This window comes from Coenobita brevimanus, chromosome 61, assembly GCF_032717465.1.
Source record: "Coenobita brevimanus isolate Jiangsu-jjx chromosome 61, ASM3271746v2, whole genome shotgun sequence".
NCBI lineage: Eukaryota > Metazoa > Arthropoda > Malacostraca > Decapoda > Coenobitidae > Coenobita > Coenobita brevimanus.
In genome coordinates this window covers 20716326-20723363 of record NC_137014.1, presented here as the reverse complement: position 1 = coordinate 20723363, position 7038 = coordinate 20716326, and the positions used below count along the sequence as shown (strand labels likewise).

General features: G+C 46.4%; 1 pseudogene; it reads right to left on the bottom strand.

The window, feature by feature from the left end:
* Positions 1-354: 354 nt before the first annotated feature.
* On the bottom strand, positions 355-3858 carry LOC145403703 (uncharacterized; annotated as a pseudogene).
* Between the last annotated feature and the right edge of the window lie 3180 nt (positions 3859-7038).

The following is a 7038-nucleotide window of genomic DNA, read 5'->3' as shown; positions in this document are numbered from 1 at the left end:
CTTCCAGCTCAGCCGGTCATCCACCGTTACACCGAGCAGTCTAGTGGACTGGACCAATTGGAGGGGATGGGCGCCCACTGACAGCTGGGGACGAGCCACGGCCTGTGAGGAGGTACAGAAGTGCATCACCATGGTCTTGGTGTGGTTGATTGTCACTTTGTTCTCCTCAGTCCACTTTGAGTCTGTCCAGGGTGGACTGGAGTGGTGAGTAGTCCGGCTGCCTGGTGTTGATGGGAATGCCAACGGTACTGTCGTCAACATACTTCCACCGATGCGGGGTGTCCGTGAGGGCATCGTTGATGAGGATGAGGAAGCAAAGTGGACCCATCTTGGTACCCTGGGGAACCCCACAGGTCAGGGGGAGGAGAGAGGAGATCGACTCCTGATACCTGATGGCCTGATTCGCCCAGTGAGGAAGTCAGCCAGCCACGCTGTCAGCTGTGGATGGAGTCCCAGTCGTATGGTCTTGTTGATGACAACAGTGTGGTCAACAAGGTCAAATGCCTTTCTAAAGTCAACAAAAGCGACAGCCAGAGAGGTGTTGCGTTTGTCCGGGTGGCTGTGTAGGAAGTCAAGAAAACTGTCAAGGCAATGAGTAGTGGAGGAGGACTTCATGTTACCAAATTGTTGTATATCTATTGAGTTTTTAATTTTATCATATGCCAAGTCGAAAACAAAATCCTCGCAAATAAGGCTCGGGATAGGGGTAATGGCAATTGGTCTGAGGTCACTCAGTGACTGTGGGCTATGGATTTTGGGGATGGGTGTTACGTAGGAAATTTTCCAGTCACTGGGGGAGGAGTTTTGAGATAATGAGGCATTAATTATGGAGGACAGTGGGAGAGCAAGTTCTGGGGCAAATTCTTTGTAAATTTTGATTGGCAGGTCAGAAGATGTAGTAGATCTGTTATGCCTCAGTTTCTTCAATTTTGTAGCTACGTTGGCCACCTGGACAGAGGGGGATGGTGAGGGGAAAGGGAGGCAGGCAGGTAGAAGAGAAGTGTCGAGAGGGGGCAGACTCTGACAGATAGAGGCAAAGTGACTGTTAATCTCTCAAGCTGCTAGGTCAGGTGATAAGTCAGAGGTACAGGGAAGAATAGAAGTTTGCTTTTGTAAGCCAACAGACCTTTGACTTTACTGAACCACCGACTGCTGTCTTGCTGTTTGAGGTGATGTAGTTTGTTTGGGTAGTAGGATGACTTGGGTGCCCTGATCTCCCTGATGACCCTGTTCCTCAGGGACCTGAACAGGACGCGGTCAGTGTAATAAGTCCTGTTGCATTGTTTGATGAGTCGCTTGAGGCGTGGTGTCATCCATGGGGCATCTGATGTATCCACAGAGAAATCTTTGACAGGGAAGAAGTGGTGAAAGGCTTCAGTCATGGTTGTGGCATAGTTCCTCCACTTGGTATCTACATCCTCAGTGTCCAAAACTTCCCTCCACTGGTGTTGAATTACCCACCTTCCAAACTCCCTCATGGCAGAGTCCGGCATGGGGCGGTGGTATCGGGTGACCCTTTGCCTTGGCATGGAGGTGTTAGGTGCCGGCGTCCATAGAATGGTGATATGGATGCTCCAGCTGAGATGGGGGAGAGGTCGGGGAGGGGAGTACTGCTGGGCCATATCAGTGATGATAAGGCCGAGGGTTGTTTGCTCGCGGGTAGGGAAATTCACGACCTGAGTAAGATTTAGCTGGTGTAAAATTTCACTGATGTCCAGGCATTTGAAGTCCCCACATACAACCAGCTTTGCAGCAGGAAATCTTACTCGTAGGGCATCAACAGTCTCAATAATGTGGTTGGTGAGGAGGTGGGCAGTGGGTAATCTGCCACGCCTCTGTAATTGCCATCATGTCACAGCCTGTAGTGCGCACTGCTTCAATCACTTCTTCCATCTTGTTGGTCAGTGAGGTTACGTTGGATAGGAGGAGGGTAGGAAGGTTATACCATACACGTGGCACTTCACGAAGGTTGCGAGGTCTTGGTACAACATTTTTTGTTTTCTTTTTTTTGCTCGTAATCACAGGCACTGTGCACACAATCCGTCTACCACCTCGTCCACCACGATTGCGAAAAAGTTCCATGTCTTCCAAGCACTGAATCACTGAACTTGGTGTATAGCCGCATCCCCGCTTCAATTTGTAAAGTTCACTGGGTCGGTACCGGTAGATTGGAAGAGCGCACATTCTGCCACTCAACATTCAACTCAGTCATGAACCTTAAATGCAGGGGAGGGGACAGGGTCAACAGGCTGAACCCAGGCTGCTACGAAGCGCCAAGTCACACCATGGGCGGGAGGTCGCGTAAACACGTCTGCTCGCCACCACGGTCGCACACGGTGTGTGTGTGTGTGTGTGTGTGTGTGTGTGTGTGTGTGTGTGTGTGTGTGTGTTCAACTCAGGGTCTTACTCTAGAGTCTGTACCTTAAGGTCAAACCAGGCCTCGTACGAGCTACACACCTTCACATGTCACCCTTTTCATTCGAAGATGCAATATTCATTTCAATTAGGATATGAATAGATGACTGTATGTAACATGAAAAAGATCTCTAACTCTTAACTGATTGATTAAAAATATTTCGAACCTCCCCTGTTAGAAAATTTTTTTCATGGTCAAAAGTAGTGTCTGGAGAAGGAAAGAATAGATTTAAAAATACAACCGTGAGAGTGAAGTTGTTGAGCATCCGAAGACAGCTAATGACCACTGGCCAGAAATTTCAACCTAATATGAAGATACAGCAATGCTGATATCAACACACACACACACACACACACACACCCACACACACACACACACACACACACGCACGCACGCACGTACGCACACACACACACACACACACACACACACACACACACACACACACACACACACACACACACACACACACAAGCTCCCCCATTTTTACATTTGCAGAGTCTCAGCCATCTTGGCCTCTCTTCTCTGTGGTCTACCTCACGTTTTACGGCGATTATAACAAAGAGTTTACAGGATATATGCCGTAAGATGGGGAAAGTCCTAAAGGCGAGTGTGGAATGATCCCTTAACTCAAAGGCCCTTACAGTACTTGGAATACAATGGTCTTCAGGTATATAATTACTATAGAATTATTAAGTGACGAAGGATAATTTAGTAAGAGAAGAGGAATGGACGGGGAAGATGAGATGGAAGCATAAATGTCAAAAAAAAAAAAAAAAAAAGGGAGAAGAGAAGCGAAAGAGGTGAAGATGGAAAGGGAATGGGGAAGAGAGAAAAGAGTGGGGAGAAAAGGTGAATAAAATGACGATAAATGACGAGAAGGGAGAAGATAAGAATAAAGGAAAGAAAGGGAGGAGGGAGAACAGAAGTAGGGAGACAGTGAGAAACAAAGGGAAGGAATGAAGTGAAGAAACTAGGAAGAAGAACAAAACTGAAAAAAAAAAAAAGTGAAGCCCTTCAGAGAGACAGAGAGTACAGGGAACCTTGCTCACCTTACCTTAAGTTACGTCAGAAACAAGTACCATAAATCCTACACACAGAATAGTTACGAGGCCTGTTGCTCAAGTGCTAACCCCCCCCTCTCTCTCTCTCTCTCTCTCTCTCTCTCTCTCTCTCTCTCTGATGCGTTATTACCAACGCTTTCTCGGCGCAGGTGTAACACAACTTCTAAAAAAATAAAACAAAATCCTGCTATGGTGGGCAAATATAAAGGCTCCCTGTTACAAATGTCCACGAATCAAGTACGGGGCAAAAAACGAACTCTGCTATAAAGTTTTAAGAGCTTCCAAAATGGGTCACATAAAACTGGAGGGGGATTGAGTGGGGTTCTCGTTTACCTTTCCAGTGCCCACGTTACACTCCAGCCCCCTCTCTGCTGCCATCTTTATGACGACAGGCTGGTGGTCAAGGGTTTAAAAGTGACCTGACAGTCACTTTGTTATTGACGCAGACAATTTTATTCAACTAACAAGTAGGAGTGACCCCTCATGGTGAGAGGATTTAAGCAACCTTCACTGATCTCATCAACCCCTGATTGTCTTCTCTACTACGTTCTGGATAACATCATACTGTCTTGGTCTGATTAAAGCAAGACAGTTATATATATATATATATATATATATATATATATATATATATATATATATATAATCTCATCTCATCAGCCTTTTGAGTGTCCACTGCAGGACCAGCCTATCTCGACCGAAGTGGGGACGATACAGCCAATGTATCTCTACCAAGTGGCTTAGGCTGTCTAGTAGAGACTGTCTGTAGGGTGAGAAGTGCTTGTGAGTGTAATTGTAGTGTTGGATTGGCTTTGGATGTGTGTGTAGTCTGTGAATCAAGTGTAAACGGCCACCTCCAGCCGAGTGGGTGCAAGCATACTTTATAGTATGCGACACTTGTTCAACCACAGCACCCCTTGTGTCCTCTAATGCAGTACATGGCCTGAAGAACGCTCCCAAAGTTTATTACCCTGGCGGGGCGCGAACCCTCGTTCTTCAGTGTACGAACACGCACACTTTAACACTGTACCACAGAGGCTCCATATATATATATATATATATATATATATATATATATATATATATATATATATATATATATATATATATGTATGAGTGTGTATGTGTGTGTGTGTGTGTGTGTGTGAGATTCAGGCAACACGGGAATATGGGTTTTGATGAAGCCCAGCAGGGTGACTGGAACTGGGTCCCAGAAGGGCCATTTTCAGTTTTATGTCCATTGATATTTTCTGAAGAGGTGTTTTTTCCCCTAATAACTGTCACCATTAGTGTCACAATACGCGCACGTTGAAGATGCGACGTTGCGTTCCCGTGGAGTTTCGTAAGTCTTGGGAGAGAGAGAGAGAGAGAGAGAGAGAGAGAGTACATCTACACCTAGATGTCTATTACTTCATTCCTGCTACGAACAGATTTTATTCAGCAGAAAATGGTGGGAGCTGTGGTGATTGTGGTGGTGGTACTGGTAGTGGTAGCTGTGTTGGTGGTGGTGGGGGTGGTATGATGATGGTGGTGATAACTGTGATGGTGATTGTGGTGGTAATAGCTGTGATGGTGGTTGTGATGGTGGTAGATGTGTTGGTGGTGGTGGTGGTAGCTGTGATGGTGATCGTAATGGTGGTAGCTGTGATGGTGATGGTGATGATGGTGGTGGTAGCTGTGATGGTGATGATGATGGTGGTGGTGGTAGCTGTGATGGTGATGGTGGTGGTGTTAGCTGTGATGGTGATGGTGGTATGTGTGATGGTGATGGTGGTGCTGGTAGCTGTGATGATGATGGTGATGGCGGTGGTGGTAGCTGTGATGGTGGTGGTGGTAGCTGTGATGGTGGTTGTGATAGCTGTTATGGTGATGGTGATGGTGGTGGTGGTAGCTGTGATGGTGATGGTGGTGGTGGTAGCTGTGATGGTGGTGGTGATAGCTGTGATGGTGGTGGTGATGGTGGTGGTGGTAGCTGTGATGGTGATGGTGGTGGTGGTAGCTGTGATGGTGGTGGTGGCAGCTGTGATGTTAGTGGTGGTAGCTGTGATGGTGATGGTGATGGTGGTGGTGGTAGCTGTGATGGTGATGGTGATGGTGGTGGTGGTAGCTGTGATGGTGATGGTGGTGGTGGTATGTGTGATGGTGATGGTGGTGGTGGTAGCTGTGATACCACCACCACCATCACAGCTACCACCACCATTACTTCATTACTGGTAGCTGTGATGGTGATGGTGTTGGTGGTGGTGGTAGCTGTGATGGTGGTGGTGGTGGTGGTAGCTGTGATGGTGGTGGTAGCTGTGATGGTGGTGGTGGTGGTGGCAGCTGTGATGGTGGTGGTGGTGGTGGTGGTATGTGTGATGGTGATGGTGGTGGTGGTAGCTGTGATGGTAGTGGTGGTAGCTGTGATGGTGATGGTGATGGTGTTAGCTGTGTTGGTAGTGATGTTCTGATGATGATGACTGTAGTGGTAACTGTTATGGTGATAGTGGTGGTTGCAGCTGTGATGGTGATGGGAGCTATGATGGTTATGGTGGCAGTGGTAGCTGTTATGATCGTGGTGGTGGTGGTAGCTGTGATGATGATAGTTGTGGTGGTGGTGATGGTAGCTGTGATGATGATGGTGGTGGTGTCAACTGTGATGCTGGCAGCTATTCTGAAATGACTCTCATTTGGGCAAGCGCCTTGAGGCTCAGTACGGCTGCAAAACACTTGCTCCAAGGCGATGCGTGGTTCTGAGACAGCTCTAATCTTGGCACGTGCTGAGCGGTCCGATATGGCCGAGAGGCTCTCGGTTTATATATATATATATATATATATATATATATATATATATATATATATATATATATATATATATATATATATATATGTGTGTAACTTGCAATACTTTGGTGATAGAAACTCCGTGTACAAACAGCTAGATAAGGAGTTTATTAAAAGCTCACAGTAAAATAGTCTGCCCGTCTTGGCTGTCTGCTATCAACTGATGCAATAACGCCGTCTTCAGGCGTGGGAAAGCATGCTGACCTAGCAAGTTTAGTGGGGGCATGTATGCATTGGGGGGGGACATATTTACATCGGGGGTAGACATATTGTGGAGGGGGTACACTACTCCCCCGGGTAGCTGAGATGGTGTCTCCTGACACCGGGAGTAAAATGGTGGTTGATTATAGTAGTAAGGCAGGACCGGGAGGTTTGTACAAGGGATAAGTATGCTACAGGGGCAGCAGGGGAGACATGGCCATGTTGAGGGGAGGGAATTGGAAGGATATATAAATATAAGATATACAAGGATTAATAGGTACAAAGCCAGTAAGGGTCGAAGGTATACATAAACATAGTGGGAATTACACAATAATAGTTTGATACATGATAAACAAGGAGTAGATACGAGAGTTCTATTGTTGTTCTTCCTTCATTTTTTTTCTTTTGTATTTTCTGTAGAATACACTGTCACTCAGTAATACATGAAAGAAATACCATCATTTTCTAGTAGGCAGAGTGCTGTTCACAGTTTGGTTAATTGTCAGATGGCATTGGTAGTCACTGAATGTGAGG